Below are 20,788 nucleotides of genomic sequence, written 5' to 3' on the forward strand. Positions count from 1 at the left end.
AGAGGTTTGATTTCTTTTTCCCTGTAAGAGATTTGGGGTGCTAGTAAGGCTGCTTCTCCTAACAGCTGTTGTAGTCACCAATATGGGAACCATTTATGGGTTATGGGTACCCCATTCTACTAATGCCCATGCACGCACATATGCATGGATCACAGTCTTCTGCCTTTGGGCTTAACTGCGATCCCAGCTGCTCAGAGTTCGGGAAGTGGTGGATGCCATTGGAAGATTCACGTCATAGCCACAACTGCAACTGCACCGATTCTGGTTGCCTGTGGTGTGGTTTGCTGTCCCCAGCAGATTTACACCATATAGACAGATATATAGATATATGAATAGATAGATAGATAGATAGATAGATAGATAGATAGATAGATAGATAGATAGATACATATAGAGTAGACATTAGAATGATAAAACACCCATAGTTTGAAAAGTCTGCTTTGCAAATAGTAAACCTCACTGTAATGTAAATTATGTCTTTGCTGTTAGGGATAAACTCGTGGGCTTTCACTCTGTCACTAGGAAATGCTGGAGGGTTTCTTACAGTGGAGACAGAAGATACTTCCATTTAAAATCCTGAATCCAGATTTGTTAGTATATGGGAGAAAGTATTTAAGATCTTCTTTTAATCCTTTATAATGGTGTGATCTTTGGGAAGGAGTAGTATCATCAATCTTCAGGGGGTATCAGGTCCATCTCTGTGGTGCTCTATGGTCCCCTTCCACAGGCCGAGGTATTTGTGTTTCCTGGAATATTTTTTCCATGTCAGTGTTTTTGGTCTTCAGCAACTCCCCCCAAGATGTCACGTTACAGTATGTGAGGACACCTCCAGGTTTGAGCAGGCAATATGCATGAGCCTTAATAAAGATGAACTGGTGAGTATGTCACGTTTCTTCAGATATAGGGTAAGTGTCATTCGGCAATGTTGGCACTTCTTCCCGCAGGCGCTTCAGTGGGACAATCTAATGTGATTGCTGTTTTGGCCCATTCTCATAACCTTTGGAATACCCCATCATTGCACTCAATGTTCCCCTATGTTTTACTCCAAGTACTTATATGTAATTTTGTGGCTTCTATTGCTATGCTAAAACCAAACTCTAGCACTTGCTCTCCTGTACTGGCAGCTACCGATGACAGGCTGTGTATGTATTGGGTCTCCCAACTTTCCATCACAGGTTTGCCCAGGATTTCTAGGTGAGTGTCTGACTCATTGTACCCAGCATTTTCATTGTGCCACTCAGATTTGCAGCTCTCTCCTTCAGTGAAGATCCTATCTGAAGACATGGCTGGACGTACAGGTTGGGGAAGCTGACAGCAAAAACAGACAGGGACACAGAGACAGTGGAGCGGCCCCGACTGTGGGGTTATAAGGCTCAGGGCCACACTCTACACCCTTTAAATAGAATATAAAATGTAGACATTGGTGTTGAGTGACTTTACTATCCACTCTCTGCTATAAACATCCTCTGGTTAGGGTTATATCTGAAATGGTAAAGAGATCCATTGGAAACAATACTCACACTCATTTCACCTATGGTGTGTAGGGGACTGCCTTTTTTCTATGTGCTAGCTGAGTTGTAACTTTGAAAAATTTAAATAAAGTTGTTGAAGTAAACAGACACCTCTTCATAAAGAACAGTGAAGTGCTTCCCAGCCCTGATAGTGACCTTAGAACCCCTAACAAGTTATATAAGTAAATGCAGGAAGGGGCGGAGATGAGAACATGTGCTCAGCCAGGGTAGTTGTACCCCCATATTACCATACAATAGGAGTGCACCCCATCACCTGTCACTTCCCCTCCTGCACCCCTATATTACCTGAACAATAGGAGTGCACCACATTACCTCTATCTCTACCTTCTGTACCCACATATCACCTCACAAAATAGGAGGGCACTTCATCACTTGTCTCTCCCACTCTTGTAACCCCATATCACCTCATATCATATCACTGCATTCCTTCCAGAACACACTGACTGCTGTGTCTGTGTGTAGTGCAATATTAAATTATTTCCCTCTGTATTATTGGGGTATATGTGATATCTGTAATCAGAGATTATTTCCCTCTGTATTAATGGGGTATATGTGATATCTTATCAGAGATCCCTTTGGGAAATCCCTACTGTCAGTATATCAGCTATATACACAAATATATATTTGCTCTGCCCTTTCAGTTATCTTTGATCTGCACCCTCTGTCTAGTTACATCTAGCATAGGTTAGGCATCTGATGGCCCATAGGTAGCAGAGGTCCGGTTGGATTGGCAGATAAGTGTGATTGCTAGGGTCTGAGTGGTAGTGCAGATAGATTGTTCCAGAGACTTTGCCTGCATCGCTACAATCCGGGATCACAGCATACACAGCCCAATTGCCGGTTGGAGGATCTCCTTGCCGCTGTCTTCAGGATCATCTCATCGGGACATCTTTGCTACAATCAATTCCAGAGGCCCCTGCAACTCATCCTGACACTGATCATACCTGGAGGTATTTGTGGTTATAGACTGTATATATACCCGGGTATATTTGTGCACAATTCTCCTCAGGACTCTGCCATGTGCTTGATATGTGTACTCATTGATGTTTATTGATTGTAAATATTGTTATTACTGTTTTGAGATATAAAATTTACAAATAATCCAACCTATGTGTTCATTTACCTGCAATGTTGTATGCTGGGTGTAGTGGTTCCTCGGGTACTGTTCTATATTACTGGTAATAATTCTGGTTAATGTCCCAGGAAGAGAGCCCCTCTGCTAACAGAGACCCTGTCCTGGGTGGAGGCACTGCCAACTTTATTAGTATCCTCACTCTTCCACGTAGCGAAGATCCTTGGGATCCTCTCTTATCTACAGGTTAGCGCCATAGCCTGGTTTGTGGGGGTCATTTACATGACCCCCCCCCCATAACAGGGCTACAGGTGTAAAAGAAATAAGAGAACCTTGATTTTTGCTTGCCCACTGGCAAAGGGGACCTCTAAGCAGCAAGGAACCAGGATAACAGCTCAGTATGGTATGGCTTTTCCCCACCACCATATCATTATCATATTCTGGCCTTAAACTGCTTCCCTTATAGAATTATAGCTAATAGATAATGATGCACTGATTATGTGTGACTCCTATGACATCACCTAGAATAACAATAGTATTTTAAATGGATGCTTCACTGGGTTCTGAATGACTTCTTTTTAGCAGCTGCCTTCTAGCTTCTGGACTGGCTAATCATCTACACAGCACAATGAAAAATAAGATCAGGAAAGGTAAATAATAGAAGATTTTCTACTGGCTGCTTATAGCCCAATGACTAACCAAACCTTGATCCTTACTTCAACAAAAGATATTTGGCATGTATTGTTGCCTAGTTATGAGGTTAGGGTAATTTTACATTTTATAGCTTCCATCCAGTTTAACAAAATCTTCAAAATATTAGCATATCCAAGTCAAGACATCTGCCTTTTGTTTTTGTGTTGTGGAAATTTGCCTTTCACCTCCTGTAAAGCATGCTTGATTCCTGCACTAAATATGTTACATTCACTTGACCTCAGCATTTGGTATATTATATTGGCCTGGCTCCTGCACTTTGTAAGTTACATACACCTGACCCCTGCATTTAGTATAGATGTGTAGCTATCACTGTAAGGTACCGGTGGCATTGGGGAGTCCCTGCAGGTTGCAGCAGGGCTTTTTTGTTTTGGGAGGCATCCAAACTATGTACAGGGAGGAGGGTTGAGGATTTCTAGTAACATCTCTGGGACAAAAGCGTTACAACCCGTAAGAGATTCCAACTCTTCCCTATTTTATGCCAAGGAAAAAATGGTTTTGGATATACTTTATTTTTTAGTCTGTTGCCCAGTCATCATAAACCTTCTGAGTACTAACCCAAGGAAAAGATCTGGAAGTAGGTTTTCGATGTGTCATGGGACACTTGCGGTGGAAGAACTCAGGCTGCCAATGTTGGAAGAATGGCCGCGAATAGCTTTTCTCTGACTCTGCCCTTTATCACTGTAATGAAAGTGGACAGCAAATCCTGGGCTTATTGAATATAATTATTGCTTGGATTGATTATGGAGATTACAGGCCGTATCTCTACCAATCAGTCCGGGCTCTGCTGCCTGCTCTGTATCACTGCTGTAAACTCGTCTCTAAGTTTTCACACAACACACAAGGCCTGTTTGTTATGTGCGCTTTGCCGAATCTGTGATCCAGATGATGGACCTGTAATCATGGAGCGCATGGTATTTCCTGTATCCATCTCCTTTTTTCTCTTGTCCCCAACACTTTTTTTTTTTTACATTATCAGCAGTAGCAATAACTAGTCAAATTTATCTTCCAATCAATCCTAGTACCTAAATGGAAAGGATAATTCTCCGTGTACAAAAACACCAAAAATACAGAGCTTTATAATCTGTACCTCCTTTCTGTTTCAGGGCCAACAATGCTCTAAAGTAGCTTTTCTCAATCTTTTTACACTGGAGGAACCCTTGAAATAAATTTGAGTACTAAGGGAACCCCTGATAAAACGATTTAATTGAGAATCATTGGAAATAATGCTCCTGTTGTGGTGATAATCAGAAAAGAATGCCTTTTTCAGTACCACCTTTCTAGTCTCTTAAAGGTCACTAGGGTCATCATACTGTTACTGCCCAATGGTGATGAACCTAGAACTATGAAGGCATCATCAAATTGGAGGTCAGTCAGCCAAAGCTCATGGAACCCCTGGAAACTACCTAAGGAACTCTAGGGTTCCACGAAACCTTGGTTGTGAATGGCTGTCCTATAAACCCAGCTTGTTGCCTTGGCTAAATAACAGCCAGGATAGGTTACTGGGTATAGATTTCACCAGCTAGACTAATCATTTTCGTAGCATATTTTATTCTATTACTAAAAAGTTTTTTCTCTTTGTTTTATATTTGTTTCTTTTGTTTAAAAGGTGAATTCCAATCTGTCATTATTTAAAAGTAGTATGGAAGAGTGCCTATACAGAATTGTTTTCTTTTTTATCTCAGTCATTTTTATGTATCCTGTAATTTAAAATTTCTGTGTTGTTTCATAATGCCATATATTTCAGAACAGCAGGTTTGTACTTTCTTGATGACCCATTGTCTGTGGGGCAATACAAGTAAGTACCTTGTAGAGATGCTCAATATTTGTCACTCAAAATGATGGTTGGTGATCATTTTGGGTGACAATTGAAACTCATCAACAATGGAGAGGAAAAGAGGGAGGACGCGCAGAAACCACTCCCCTTGGCAGACTGCAATAGTTTTTGTAGGTAGTCAGTTGTTTAGTGATTTAGTACAGTGGATCATTGAACAGGGCTGTACTGATGCTAGATTTTCACCCAAGACATAAGCAAATGATCGTTTCCAATGGCAAAAATAAAACATCTGTGCAGACCCATAGACATGCAGCTGACTACTGTCTAATGTCTGTGAATATAAGAGGCATTTTTTTTTAATTTTTCAGATTACCTGATCATTACAGTGCTCCCTATACAATGCTATGTACACACTTGCAATGCTTTACGTCCGATAATCGGCTCAGGGCTGATAACGGACGAGAATCTGGTCTGTGCTCATTCATCATCCGAGCGACCCTCCTGGCGGAACAATGGAGAAAAGACGGGGAACAATCGTAATTGAAGTGAAGGGGAGAGAGTGCAGCGGGGTACTGCTCCATCGTTTTCCCCCTCCCCTCTCTATAGAACAGAACAGTGCTGTATGTACAATACTCATTCATGCATTGTGCAGTCATTTGTTGTTGGAAAGGATCATGAAAGATCCTTTCCAACAACAAATATTGCACGTGTGTATGTAGCATAAGGCTTCAGGTATGGGCCATATCAACTAGAACCTAGTACTGGAGTTACTTCCCGGCCCAGGCAATAAAGATGGTTGAAGATAATAATCAGGAAGAGGATAAGAAAGAAGATCACAGCACCCACAATGGAATAGTCACAGGTGAGTGTATTTATAAAATTGCAATCCAGCCACTAGGGTATTTTTTTGCAGAAGGGACATTGCCTGTCGTATTTCTATTAAAGAACCGCTCGATTGCATTTTTTTAAAAAAGGGTTCAGTTCAGCTTTAAAACTAAACTTTAGGCAGATATGAAAGACACAAAATAATGCAACTCTGTTATCATTAACACAGCATTAAATTTATTTTTAATGCAAGAAATATAAGTATCTGAATCTGACCCGACATCACCCTCTTGCAATTTCTGTATTGCAGATTCAAAGAAGAAGCAGCAGCACAAAAGCAATTTCTTTATGTGCTTACTGATAGAAAAAAAACAGACAGTTGAATTCATTACTGTATTGTTTTCTCTTTTCACTGTCCAGTTACAGTGCAGGTTCTGGTGGTTCTCAACCAGGGTTTCTTGGACCCATAAGGTTCCTCCAGAGCTTGCTAGGTACTCCATGAGAAATGAACAATTTGCACTTCCCATTAGTTTTACTGATACCAATGATCTTTTTGGCTATCTGTAACAAGGTTGGCATTGTTTGCAACAGCCAGCAATGTAAGAGGCATTCTTCCAACTGACCACTACACTAATATACTAGGATCTGCTGATATGGTGTTTTTATTATTAAACAGTATTACACATATTACACAGCGCTGTACAATAAAGAGGGGTTGAGCATGACAGACAGATACAAACAAATTCACAGAATGATAGTAGTTATAGTAGGGATTCTCTGAAGACCTGATAGTTATTTCAAAGGTTCCTCCATATTAAAAAAGATGACAAAGGCTTCATTAGACTGAGGACATCTTGTAGAAAAAAAAAAGGCAGGAGAAATCTCTGGAATGAAAACGAATATGCTGGTTTTATTTTATCGGACTATTCTTTATTTCTTTTTATCTTAGCATTTTTTTTTGCTTGACTTTTGCTTGAAATTCCCATTTTTTTGTTTACTGGTACACAAAGAATGTAGTGAAACCAGGGGACAATCATCGCTGCTGACAACACATGTTTATTTTTTTCTGTAAGGTTTAACACTAACTAAAGAATGTTTAACGATTACATACTGTAAGTATCTAAAACACCAATTCAAGCCGTGCACAGTGCACACAAACCACCATTGCTAAGACCAGCTTGGGAGAATTTAACACACACTTTGCAAACAATGGATTAAAATATTTACAATGGGTGCTCACAGTTCTAATTGTTCAGTAAAAAAAAATTCTTCCCTTTTTTCTGGTACTTCAAGGAACCCGATTAAGAAATTAACTCCCTAAATGTATTTATTTTATGTAGATTTCAAGGAAGGAAAAAAGTCATTAGATCTTCCCCCCGCAGTACATTCTGTATGCAAAATGTTCCATCTGCAAGAGTTTGTCAGTCACTTTTATTTTTGTTTGATGCTCATAGATCTGAGAAAGTAGCTTAATTTTCTTGACCTTGTCAGACCCGGATTAGATCCGAGATTCATGAGCAAACAAGAAAATATGACAGAAAAACACTAGGTAATGTGAGGACATCAGCTAGCACATATTCAGATGCTTAATTGTACAGGGGTGGGGGCTGAGTTCAGTAAATTTAAGGCAAACCCTTCTTGTGTAATTTTGTCTTATGACTTGTTGCAAATCCCATGTTCAAATTAAATAAGACTTATTATTTTATTTTTTTACTACAGTTCCTTTTAGTGCCCGTTAGCTACTTTTTTGGTGAATCAGAAGAAGAAATCTGTAGCACAATTTTCTGTATTCCCTCATGGACAATCCCTTATTTTGGTTTTATAGCATTGTATTTATTGTTTCTATACATACAACATGCTTTATTTTTGATTTGTTCAATTTGTACTTTGTAATCGATAGGAAGTGGGTTTAAAAAGGAAATGTGTGAAGATGAGATAGATAGGTTTAGAAATTTGGGCAAATTGGGCTGATTAATGACAAAGGTATAGGCTTAGATATAAATATCATAAAAGAACTCTGTAAAACGCTGCGTAATTGTCAGGACTTTATGAATACAAGATGATATTACTAATGACTGATAATTCTTAAGGCTAGCCTGCTTTATTTATTAATATTTATTTATTTAAAGAGGAAATAAACCCAATACTGTCCTGTCCCTATAGTATGTGCCACCTTTTTCCGTCTTATCTTCTTCGGTATGATATTTGGGCATCTTTATTGGCCTGGCCATGATAAAATAACTCCCTCACTGGCAAAGGAGTGTTCATTCAGTCCCAGGAGCTGCAGGGGAAGCTGGGATTGCCGAGTATCCCAACAATCATAGGAGCTATCAGGCAGGTAAGAATCCCTACTGCTGATGGGACATCACCTTCATCCCTTTCTTCAATAAAGCCTTACCTGATCACACATTTTTGAAGTTGATCTTGAAGAGTGTAGATGATTTAACAAACCTGGTATATCTGGTGTAGGGTTCATGTCCATAACCCTACCATACATTTTTATGTCTATGAAAGAAGATGAGAGGGGGGAACCCCACTGGTCAATTAAATTTGCACAAGATTGAATATTTGAAACACATTAAAGGTGTCTTTAATAGAAGCCTGTAAACACTTAATTTTCTGCTATGTCTTTGGGCGTGATTTATTAAAACTCTCAAAGGCTGGAGTAAAAACACTTTCAACAGTGAAGCTAAATGATCCAGCTAACCTGGGATGGATCTGGTCCAGGACTGAAAACATTTGCTAACAAATAGCCAATGAGTTTTAAGAAATCCATTCCAGGTTTGCTGGATCACCCAGTTTGATGAAAGTGTATCTTCTCCAGCCTTGGTGAACTTTAATAAATCTGTCCCTATAATTCTTTGTCTTTATGACCATATGCCTAGAGGGTAGAATCTTTGCACCCAAAAAAATATTCCAAATGTGTTTGATGCCTGATGCCCTCCAAAGCTTAATGGTTCCTTCCACCACATCGGTGCTGGTCCTAATCTAACACAGGGTTATGAGGATGGAACCACAGTTGGGGGCAGGTAACTTAGGCATTAATATTATGATTAAACTGTTTTTTAACCTCCTGTGTGGTATCCCCGAGTGTGACTCAGGGTAGAAAAAAAGATGCTAAACGCGGTAACCCTGTCACACTCGGAATAGGAAAACCTATGGGAAAAAATAAAAACCTATAGAAAAAAATAAATTAAGTCTTACCTGATCCGTTGATGTCCCGCATCATCTTTGGCATCTTCTCTCTTCCTTCACGTCTTCTTTCTTCTTCTGGCATCTTCTGCACCCGATGGGTCACCGGGGAGTCCCTGGTGATGTTGGTGCGTGCGTATGTTGCCGGTGGGGCAGGAAATTCAAAATCCATTTGTATTGCATTCAATACAAAATAACAGTATTATATGCAATACACATTTATTTTTCAGTATATTATAATAGTACAAGTATATTATTTATTTTTTAACTTTTTAAATAAATAAATATATATATATATATATATATTAATATATATATATATATATATATATATATATTTATTTAATTTATTATTTTGACATAAGTTTGTGTTTCCAACTTTTTTTACACATATAAATCCAGACAAAAGTGAACGCAACGCTGTACAATAAATAGGGGTTGCAAATGACAGACAGATACAAACAACAACCCAAGAGGAGGAGAGGACCCTGCCCAGAAGAGCTTACAGTTATACATTCAATATCAGAAGTGTCCAATGATCAGCATTTGTATGGGAAATTTAGCAGCTAGGAATCACTAGCTGCTAAAAAGACACATTGTTTAAAACTATGTTTATTTATATCAGTATATAAGAATAAGTATTGTTTATTGTTTTGTATATTATGTATTACAATATACGGTGCATATAATAAATACTGATGTGTACATTATAGATACAAAAATCTGTTTAAAACGTGTAATTTTTCAGATTTTTTTTTAGAATGTAAAAATATTAGATATATAATATTCTTGATTATTCATCCTGGGTTAAAAAGAAGTAACAAAAAAGTTGTTACAGTTCTCCAAAACAAAAACAAATGCAATTCAGTATATTGCAATTAGGTGTTAAAGGGGGGCAGTGGAGAAAAACCCAAAGTAAATATTAAAGCCATGTTACATTTAGCTGAGCCCAAAGGCGTAGCAATTGAACTGACAGCAGACAGAGTAAATACCTAAAGGTTAAAAGGTCAACCTAGGCCAATCTTGACATGCGAACTGCACTTTTTCTGAACCTTGTGAACACATAACCTTTTTTTGCTTTTTACTGCACACTCCATTTTTAAAATCAACTTTATTTTCCCTTCCTCTTTCCTGGGATCAGTTTTTATGTATTAAAAGTCTTTCAACTTTATTGGTGTCATTTGTTCCGCAGCAGGTTTTTCCCCTCAAAAAAAAAAAATCCTGCTTTATAACATCCACCAGCGGTAATGCAGATTTGTTTATTGTAAAATAGGGAGTGGAAGTGTTTCGAGGGCGCTGTGTGTCATAAATAATTGTCATGGCTGTTAATAAAATATTACTTTTCCAATTCTTTCCTGCGTATTGGTTTTGCTGGTATCCTGCAGTTTTTTTGCAGATATTTTAAGGTTTTGGTTTACAAAGGAAGTTATTATTATTATTAACTGCCCTGCCCCATAGAGCTTACATTCTAGGAGGTGGGGAAAGTATGACACAATAAGAGGGGGGGGATGGATTGGTGAGTGTTTAGGGGGGAGAAGAAGGCAGGTAGGCAAGTTTGAGAGAAAATGGGTTTTGAGGGTTCTTTAAAGTGTGCTAAAACTAGAACCAAGCTGAATTGGACAAGGAAGAGAGTTTAAGACCCTGATTTACTAAAGTTCTCCAAGGCTGGAGAGAATACACTTGCATCAGTAAAGCTGAGTAATCCAGTAAACCTGGAATGGATTTCCTAAAAGTCATTAGCTTTTTGTTAGTTTTCATATGTTTTCAATCCTGGACCAGATTCATCCCAGGTTTGCTGGATCACCCAGCTTCACTGATGAAAGTGTATTCTCCCCAGCCTTGGAGAACTTTGATAAATCAGGGCTTAAGAGTCAAGCAGCTCTAGAAAAGTCTTGGAGACGTGCATGTGATGAGGTTATGAGTGAGGAAGTCATTCATAGGTCATTAGAGGAAAAAAAAGAGCAGCTAAAAGGGTATTTTAATGACTTTTACCAAAAAGATAGCAATGAAGAAGAGAAAGGTATTGCACCCAAGAGATCTATACTGTTGGGTTTCACTAAAGTGAAAAATAGTGCCAAGCCTAGCTCAAAAGCGTGATAAGGTAAAAAGAAAGAGGAAAAGAAGGCTCATTTTAAGGCACTGAAACATTGGTTTAAAAAATTTGAAACTACTTTTAATTCATTGAACATTTTGTTTTAAAATATAGAACAATTGTAGAGGTAGTATACACCTAAAGAGCAATATAAAAACAGACTTGGAAGCGAATTGCAGAAGGGTTTTATACTGTATCTTATGCCCGACGCGTTTCACCCATAGTGGGCTTCATTAGAGGATCGTTGAATAACACCTCTGGGACTTTGAAGATCATAGGACATTGGATTAAACAAAAAATAATAGGTTGGTAATGGATATTCAATAACCATCATGATATCAATTAATAGTTAACCAATGTACATAATCCTATACATAAAATGAAGAATACTACAACAGTACATATATTAAATATAGGAATCTAGGTTTCCACTTAGTAGAATCTTACTTAAAGTTACATGATACCAAACGTTAAATGTCAAAACTGATGTAAAAATGACAAAAAATGAAAATAATAATAAACTTGTGTGATTTCAGGTGAGTATATTATAGTATAGGTGAATATATTAAAAAAAAAAACTTTTGGAGGTTCTTCTAACCTTCCAAAAGAATAATCTTCATTTTATGTATGTATGTATGGGCTACCTATAACAAATCTCAGGGCTGAATTCCTGAATGGTGACAACCGTAAGCTTTGTCAAGCAGCATCCATTATTTATCACCACATGCTACTTTTATTTTGGTTGTTAATATTATTATTAATTGGTATTGTTAATATTTGTAATATACAGGATGTATATAGTGGCAACATATTATGCAGCGCTGTACATTAAATAGGGGTTGCAAATGACAGACAGATACAGACAGTGACACAGGAGGAGGGGAGGACCCTGCCCTGAAAGGCTTAAGTGCTTTAGAATCTTTTTGGGAACCGCAAGTTACATTTTGGGTATATCATTTTTTTGGAATGTATTCCCTGTATTTATACACTGTTAATAAGAATTGTTTAGTTTATTAGTATATTATACCGATAAGCTCATTTATTACTTCTTTTTTTCTTTTTTTTTAAGGCTCTCTGTGGTGTTTATAGTTCACACATTACTATTTTTTGGACCTTATTTATTAAGGCTCTCCAACTGTTGCTGGAGAAGGTAGACATTTGGAGGAGAACTTGGGTGATCCAGCAAACCTGGAATTATTTCCTAAATATCATTTGCTATTAGTTGGCAAATGTTTTCAATCCAACCAAGGTTTGGGTCAACAAGGTTTTCCTATGATAGTTTATTGTCCTTATCCTTGGAGATCTTTATTAAATCGGGCCCATTGTGTTCAGTGCACATACTTCTGTTTAAAAATTTTGGTTTAAGTCTAAACTTTGTTCTTCAGTTTTATTATACTAATTATCTCATAGGTCTGTATTTTGCTTTTGTTCATTGGGCAATTTAAAGCAGAAATAAACTACTGTCCCAGTCCACAGCAGCCACCACCTGTCGTTTCCTTCTTCTCTACCATGTTTCAGTCTTGATTGGCCAGGTAGGTATACCATAACTTCTGTGCAGGAGTGCATTAAGTCTCAGCGACTGCAAGTGTTTGTGCGCAGTTTTGTTTCCCGAGGCGTTTTCTGCACTGTGGACGGAACACTCGCACAATTCGTGTTCCATGCGCATATCGTTCTGTTGAACACTATACGTTATGATGGAAAATGACTAAAACCATCAAGCAGGTGATCTGTGTCTAGCTAAATGGGTACCAACCTCAAATAATGAGACAGTACCAAGCAAAACTGTTAATAAAAACAATTATTGTTTAACTTATTTTATGTAAGAATTATACTAAATATAAAATAATATCTTGCCATAAACCCCTGCCTGTCGATTGTTGTTGTGTATATATACCATATTCTAAGAGAAATATAAACTTATGTAAATATCTTCATCCATCTCCATAAATATATTTATCATATAATTGGTATTGCTAACATAATAATATTACTTATTAATAATAATGATAAAAAGAATAATCTTCATTTATAAAGCACTAATAAATTACACAACACTGTACAATAAATATGGGAATCTGGAAACCTTCCCAAAATTATTTAAATCATTTTCCATATTGTGTGTTATAATGGTATCTATTAAGCAAGTTTTAGAATTACTAACTTTATTATACAGCTCTTACAAAATCCTTGCTTCTCCTGCCATATAAATAATGTACAAGAAACATTTTGTAGAGCATTGTCCATGGCACAAAACTTAACACAAGAATCTGCATGCCAGGGTGGGAGACAATGAAATCAATAATCTTGTGACCAAATGACCTGATACCGAGACTAGACACCTATCAGTTTGGCATTGTCATAATGTCACACTAAATAATAAATATAGAATGGGATGGGGGTCAGGCACCAATAATATCACATTTTTTAAATCTGTATTTTAAATTCTGTAAAAATAAGAGTGGACAATGTTGAACATCTAGAAGGCCTGTTTCAAATCAAACAGAAACTGGAAGTTAAGACAACACTATCAGAGCTGTCAAAATAAACAAGACTCATCATTGTTTGTGAAAGAATCAAATATATACAGCAGAAATCTTGCTTGCTTAATAAAATACACAGACAGTGAACGTAGCTGTAATGAACCCTGATGATTGTATGCAGCTGTGCTGTTCTGGCACACTTTTCTTTCTTCCTGATAATAAACTTCTAAGAATGCAAAATAAAATGTTTAGATGCTGAATGTCAGCTGCCTAGAGATTCTCTACATAACTTACTACATTATCAGCGTAGACACTTTTTAATTTTCAATACTTTTTTAAAAGGGGTATACCAAAAGAATTTTTTTAGATTTTGGATAGGGTAGAAAATTGTTGCAAAGTTTTATATTGCAAGGTTGTTTCAATAATTAAATTATTATCCAGTATCTATATAGTGCCGACATATTACGCAGCGAGGTACAAATTCCATAGTCGTGTCACTAACTGTCCTCAAAGGAGCTCACAATCCAATGTCCCTACCATAGTCATATGTCATTACCACAGTCTAAGGTCAATTTGGGGGAAGCCAATTTACCACTGCATGTTTTTGGAATGTGGGAAGAAACCACCTGCAGGAAATACAAACACAGGGAGAAGCTGCAAACTCCATGCAGATAGTGTTCTGGTCGAGATTCAACCTGGGAGCTAGCATTGCTAAGGCCAGAGTGCTAACCACTGAGCCACCATGCCAATGCCACCCCAATATTAATAATAATAATAATAATAATATTATTATAATATAATAATATATATAATATAATAATTTATAATATATTTTAGATTGTAAGCTTTGTCAGGCAGGGTCCTCTCTCCTACTGTTTCATTGTTTGAACCTGTCTGCTTACTATGTTAGTAACACTGCAGGAAAAGCTATAGGCGTAAATGTTTAAATTACCCACTTACTTGATTAATTTTCAAATGTTTTACTGTAAAAAAAAAAAAGTCATAGAATATCAATAAATCCTTTGTATGAACAAAGGAAATTTATCTAAACAGTACATTCAAGTGAATATTTCATTATTTTTTCATTGTATGTAAAATTTGTATGCTTTTTGACAAAAATAGAGGGAACCCTGTATCGCAAAAACTGGATGTGATAACAAAAAACTTTCACCACCCAAAAATTATTAAAAAACAAGTGTAAGATCTAACTCAACAAAACAAGTGTTCCCCAGTGTTTTTATTATGTCCTGATAGGCTATCCTTGGAATAAAAGGAAGGTGTACTTTTTTTTCTCATAAATATGTAAATATAAAATAATGCACATGTATTTATTGTACATTCATTCCTATTCTTTCCACGTGTTAACAAGAGAGCATACTGACATCCATCAATGTTCTTCTGGTCCAGTGGTGGTCATTGCACACAGCATAATGGCTTCCAGGCACACAGCTCTCTGGAGAGATTTGTCCAATCCCTCTCAAACACTACACACTACATTATTACAGCCTACTTGTTCTACAATGAACTACAGACTCCTACATAACCATGACCATGGAGTGACATTATAATAAATTAAAATCATTATAATTAACATGGTAGGTGGTAGATAGGACAGGAGGAGGTGGAATACAGGACGTCTTCTTGAGGCTTGAGGATGAGTAACAGCATACAGACATATTACTTAGCACTTTTGAGCATAACAACTCCAAAAGAGGAGGTTCCGGTGTTTCTCTGTTCCAGGGATGACTCTAGGATAAGACAAACATTGTCTCCAGGAACACAGCCTGCACTAGAAAGAGTCAACACCGTTATGGTCCAAGCTTTAGTTCCGGGTCTTCAAACCAAGCAGGACTAAACTCGGTGATGTGGTGAGATTTTTGCCATAATGCCAATCATGGCACACATCTTTCTATTTCTAAGCACCCTGCAGCAATGACAGGTCCCGGATCCTGTCACCGTTGCATCTCCCAAAGACACCCTTTTGTCTGCCATTGGGCAGCTACTGATGTTGTTACATTGCCCCCATATCTGGGCCTATCCTTGGTGGTGCTGGGAATACAGCTGGGCTCTATACTGCATGGCTCATGTACAATGCATTTTAAAAAACAAAAAGCCACCAGAACCTGGAAAGAACTTTTTTTGTTAAAAAAAGATTTTTCATTTTCTATTCTGTCAGAAAACTCTTTAGTTTCATTCCAAAGAGGAGTTTTTCCGAAGGATGAAGGAAACGTTTGAAACTGGATTTAAATGATTCATCAGCTCCCAGTCCAACCTACTGATTGCAAATTTACCAGGGATTATCCAGCTGATAGGACAGGCAGAACTATCTACCAGCAACACAACCTTTATACAGGAATATGGAGCTTCCCGCTCCTGAGCCCATTATTCTCCAAGAGGCCATGTAAAAAACAAAACACCCTTTTACTAAAGAGGAGATAGGAAATACATAATTACATATTCACCTTGACTATCCAGAGGCTGTCCAGAGGCAGAAATCAAGGCCTGACACCTATTCTGCAGCACTTCAGCAACTGGTTGGGAGCTTGTTTGGATCTTGTATGGCTTCCCCAACAAGAGCAACAAACGCATCTGATCCATCAATATCCTTGGTGGAGTGCACCGCGATTTCTGAGTTGACAGTCACTTTTCACTGAAACAAAACTTGAATTATAATTTGTTTTTATGTTTTTATTTGTTTTTATGCCTGGAGTCATTCATTAAATATAGGGGAGCTGGCAGGTAAAATTTTAGGCATTTAAGCTGTGTACACACGTCCAATTTTTATCGTTGGAAATGAACGACGAACGAACGACGAACGACCGATTGGCCAAAAATCGTTTGTAAAAAAAGTAACCAACGACGCCGACGAACGAGGATAGTCGTTGGAAATGAACGACCGGACCGGCGGATCGGACTGGACGACGATCGTTGACCATCTATCGTGTGTACGGTCGTTCAGTGATCGTGCATTTTCTGAGCATGCGCGATGAACGAACATTTGATCGATACAGGCTGTATTGTGTATGTGAGTGTATGTGTGTATATATACGTGTGTACAATATCTTTGAACGATCGTGTCGTTATCTGTATGTACAGGATCGGTGCTATACGATCGTTCGCAGATATCGTGCAGGATCGTTCGTCGTTCGTTTACAAACGATAATAATTGGAAGTGTGTACGTAGCTTTACTTCCACTTTTCTGTTTAGTACAACCTATCCAATTCAGTAGCATATGTTAGAAGACATTTATATTGGAGAGAACACAAAAAACCCTCTTGCTCATTTCTTAGTTAGGAATAATCTGTGCTGACTCAATGAACATTGAGCTTTATGTTATGGGAAGTGGGAAGGTGGGAGGGGGGTTAGGGATTGGTGTTTGCCAATAAACATTTCTTTAGCTGGAAAAGTCAATTGATTAATGATAACTGGAACAAACTTTTTCTGCAGCTGTGGAGCTAAGATTGCATTTTCTGCACTGAAATAAACATTGTCCAAGAAAATTTCAGCTCTGCTTCTGGTATCGACAGGAGACATGATCTTTAATAAATGTAACTGCCTCTATGATTTTTCCCTGCTGTACATTGTGTACATTATTCTGTGCATATTAATCACTTTATATGGTTGCAGATGAAGCAGTTTAGTGAAGAGTAACATTTTGGGATAGATTTTAAAAATCTTTGAAACTGTTTTTTTTCTTGTATTTGTCTGTGCCTGGATTTGGGGAGATATTCCCAAATTTCTGTCTTCATGTCAAAGCTTTAAAACTAACAGAAAGTTATCCCAAAAGGACCACAGACCAAAGAAAAGGTGAGGAACATAGGATTTGTGTCTTGTGGTTTGTAATAAGAGGTATATCTATATTGGTAGGCAGCGTTTTAAATCCTGGGGACCCTTTAAAAAAATCCCTGTGAAACTGTGGAAAGAAATTGGAAGATGAAGGCACCATTCCATTGGTTTAGAATAGCATTAAACAAAACATAACTTAACATGCATTAGTATTAAATTTAACCCATGAAAGACAACATGGAAGCATGGCTTAGGTTTACAAAGTTGCATTCAAATAAACTACAAACCTTCTGGAGCAATGTCCTTTGGATAGACAAAACCAAAGTGAAAATGTTTGGCAATAATTTACAGCACAATGTTTGATGAGAACCAAGCACAGCATGTCAGTACAAATACCTCATACCAGCTGTCAAGCATGGTGGTTGAGGGGGTTGATTTGGGCTTGTTTTGCAGACACAAGACCTGGGCACCTTGCAGTACCTGAGTTAATAAAGCTGTACACGACTGGAGAAGATAGACTATCATGGGAGGACCTGGGAATAAATCTGGTCCGGGATTGAACATATTTACCATATAATTGCAAAAGAAGTTTAACAAATCCAGGCCAATCCAATCCAACTTAATGTTCTCCAGTCTTGGAGAGCTTTATTAAATCAGGTCCATTAGATCAACCATGAACTACTTACTCTGTATACCAAAGTATTCTGGAGTCAAATGTAAGGCCATCTGTGCAACTGCTAATTCATGGCCAAAATTGGGTCATCCAACAGGACAATGATCCCAAGCACACCAACAAATCCTTAAAAAAAAGGCTAAAAAAAGAAAAGAATAAAGGTGTTGCAATGGTCCAATCAAAGACCAGACTTCAACATGAACATACATGGTTGAAATTAGTCAGAGGGGAAAAAAATTCCTTCCCAATCCGGTGAGGCAATCGGATGTTTCCTGGATCACCAGTCTCTGCTGTAATTTCTTTAAAACTTCATTATCCAGTTATATTCTGGTGTTTTTTCAAGCTACTGAATCATAGGAGAGTACTTAGTTTTCCAAGCATGGCTTCTCTACAATTGTAATTTTTGTAATTTTCCTATAATAATGTTTGCAGTTCTATTAAAATTTTTTTAATACTGAGCTTTGATCAAAGACATTTTCAAACATAAAAAACAGATGTTCAATGATTTTGTTTTCTCACAAAAAATTGAACTTTTTAAACCTTTTATGACACCGCACGAAATGTTGTGTGAAACTGCAGTAACATGGTTGTGATGACGCTTTGTGATCCTTTAAAAGCATACAGTTGTTGATGTCGTTGGAATTTTTGGCTTTTCTATGAATTTTCCAAAATGTTAAATATTTTTTAAAAGATTCCCTTTCTTTACTGTTTTGCAAACTGTGAACTTCTCATAATTATTATTTTGTTACAGCAAAACTCCAAGCAAAAAAATGAAAAAATAAATTAACAAAACCTTCTAGATATCTACTAGATATCTAGATTATCTACTTCTAGATGTTCTCTGAATAATAGCCAGCAAAGTTCCATCCAGTCAAGGACTTCCTGGACATGTCCCAGCCTGCTAATGGACCATAAAAGGAGAAGCAGAACAGTGATAAGTTCATTTCTTGGTCACTATGATTTTCCCTCCTTTTGGCCTTATAATAATATATTATTCGTAACACTTTATTCCTTAAGATAACTGATTATTCCTTAAAAACAATATGTGTATGACTGGAGTTTAGTTTAAAAAAATACTATTAAAATCCCTCAAACTTTCTTAGGCCATGTTTCTTTTAAACCATCGAGCATGCACATCTTGGAATGGAAATGTAAAGACAAACTCCAGCCAAAATTAACACATAACTTTTGTTACTTTCAATCCAATGCCCTGATTGGCAGCAAAATGCAACACGCATCTTCTGAGCCCAAATCATCTTGGACAGGCTTACAGCCTGTGACTGGACAGTTAAAGCTTTTCTTTGTATTACTCTTTCTCTTCCTATTCGCAATCTTCAAGTTAACACTTGAAATCTTCTGAGATCTTGGATCCTTTTGGATGATTGGATTCTTTTGCTGTACTAAGAAAAAAAAAAATATATATATATATATATATATATATATATATATATATATATATATATATATATATATANNATATATATATATATATATATATATATATATAAATCTTCTGGGATCTTGGATCCTTTTGGATGATTGTACTAAGAAAAAACAAATAATATATGGTGGTGAAGACGGTGGCTTTGTGATATGTGGTGGTAACAGGTTCCTTTGCTGTCATTGCTGCAGGGAACCTCCAGGTAACTTCCAGGTTTATTTATAAATATTTGAAAATATACATCATGGACTCACCTTGAAAATGTGAGTCAACTATTACTCATGATTAATACATTTCCATTAAATCTAATGTGACAAATGTGTGATTCTTGGGTGAAAACATTTAAAACAGAGTTACATTCATTTCCATGTAATCCGTCTGATCCAGCAAGTTAGAAGCAAGCAATATCCTTACGTCAGCATTCTCCCAGGCAGAGCACAATAATCTCAATGACATCTGTACGCTGATTTCACAGAACTTGTTTGCTATCCTTAGGAATTCTGATTTATGCACCGGACTAAGTTTGTGGTTATTGGTGAAAACCTCCTGTCCCAGAAACATGATTCATTACCAAGGGGAACAAACCAATGAGATCTAATTAATCAAGGTTTTTTGTTTTCACCCAGTCATGTACTGCAAGTGTTGGGGATCACGTCAGCATTTCCATGTGATTCCCAAATTCCAAATATCAGCAATATTTCAGGTGTAGCACAGGCTGTTCTCTATGTAGGCGGATAGAAGAAGATTCCAAAGCGGTTTCCAGGAGGTTGTGGAATTTCATTCTATCTCCTACATCCCACAAGATGCCGGATCTTCCCATGAGATCAGGGAAAGTTTGAACTACTGGTTCAATTTAGGAAAATCTAGGCTTCCATCATCTGGTTTTTATATTCCTGAAGTCAGTCAGTTGTGTCCAAGCTTAATGCTGCCTCTTCAATGCTAGAAGACTTGTGCCGACTTAAACAACTGAAAGCTCAGATTTGGGACTTTTCTTTTGCAAATAGACTCGAATTCTTTATGAAATAACTTTTTAATGAACCCAAGCAGAGTGCCGAGGCCGTGTTTTCTATAGATCCATCCGATAAGATTCACGGTATCTGACCGTAATAGTTCACAGGGCTTCACATACTTTTCATTTACTCGGTAAGCTTGTTCTTAAAGAAAATAGACATACAGATTTCCAGAATAAAATCACCGGCAGCAGAA

At 37.3% G+C, this 20,788-nt stretch overlaps 1 pseudogene; it reads right to left on the reverse strand.

The window, feature by feature from the left end:
- Nucleotides 1-633: 633 nt before the first annotated feature.
- On the reverse strand, nt 634-1,284 carry LOC140329897 (guanidinoacetate N-methyltransferase A-like; annotated as a pseudogene).
- Between the last annotated feature and the right edge of the window lie 19,504 nt (nt 1,285-20,788).

This window comes from Pyxicephalus adspersus, chromosome 4, assembly GCF_032062135.1.
Source record: "Pyxicephalus adspersus chromosome 4, UCB_Pads_2.0, whole genome shotgun sequence".
In the NCBI taxonomy this organism is placed as follows: Eukaryota; Metazoa; Chordata; class Amphibia; order Anura; family Pyxicephalidae; genus Pyxicephalus; species Pyxicephalus adspersus.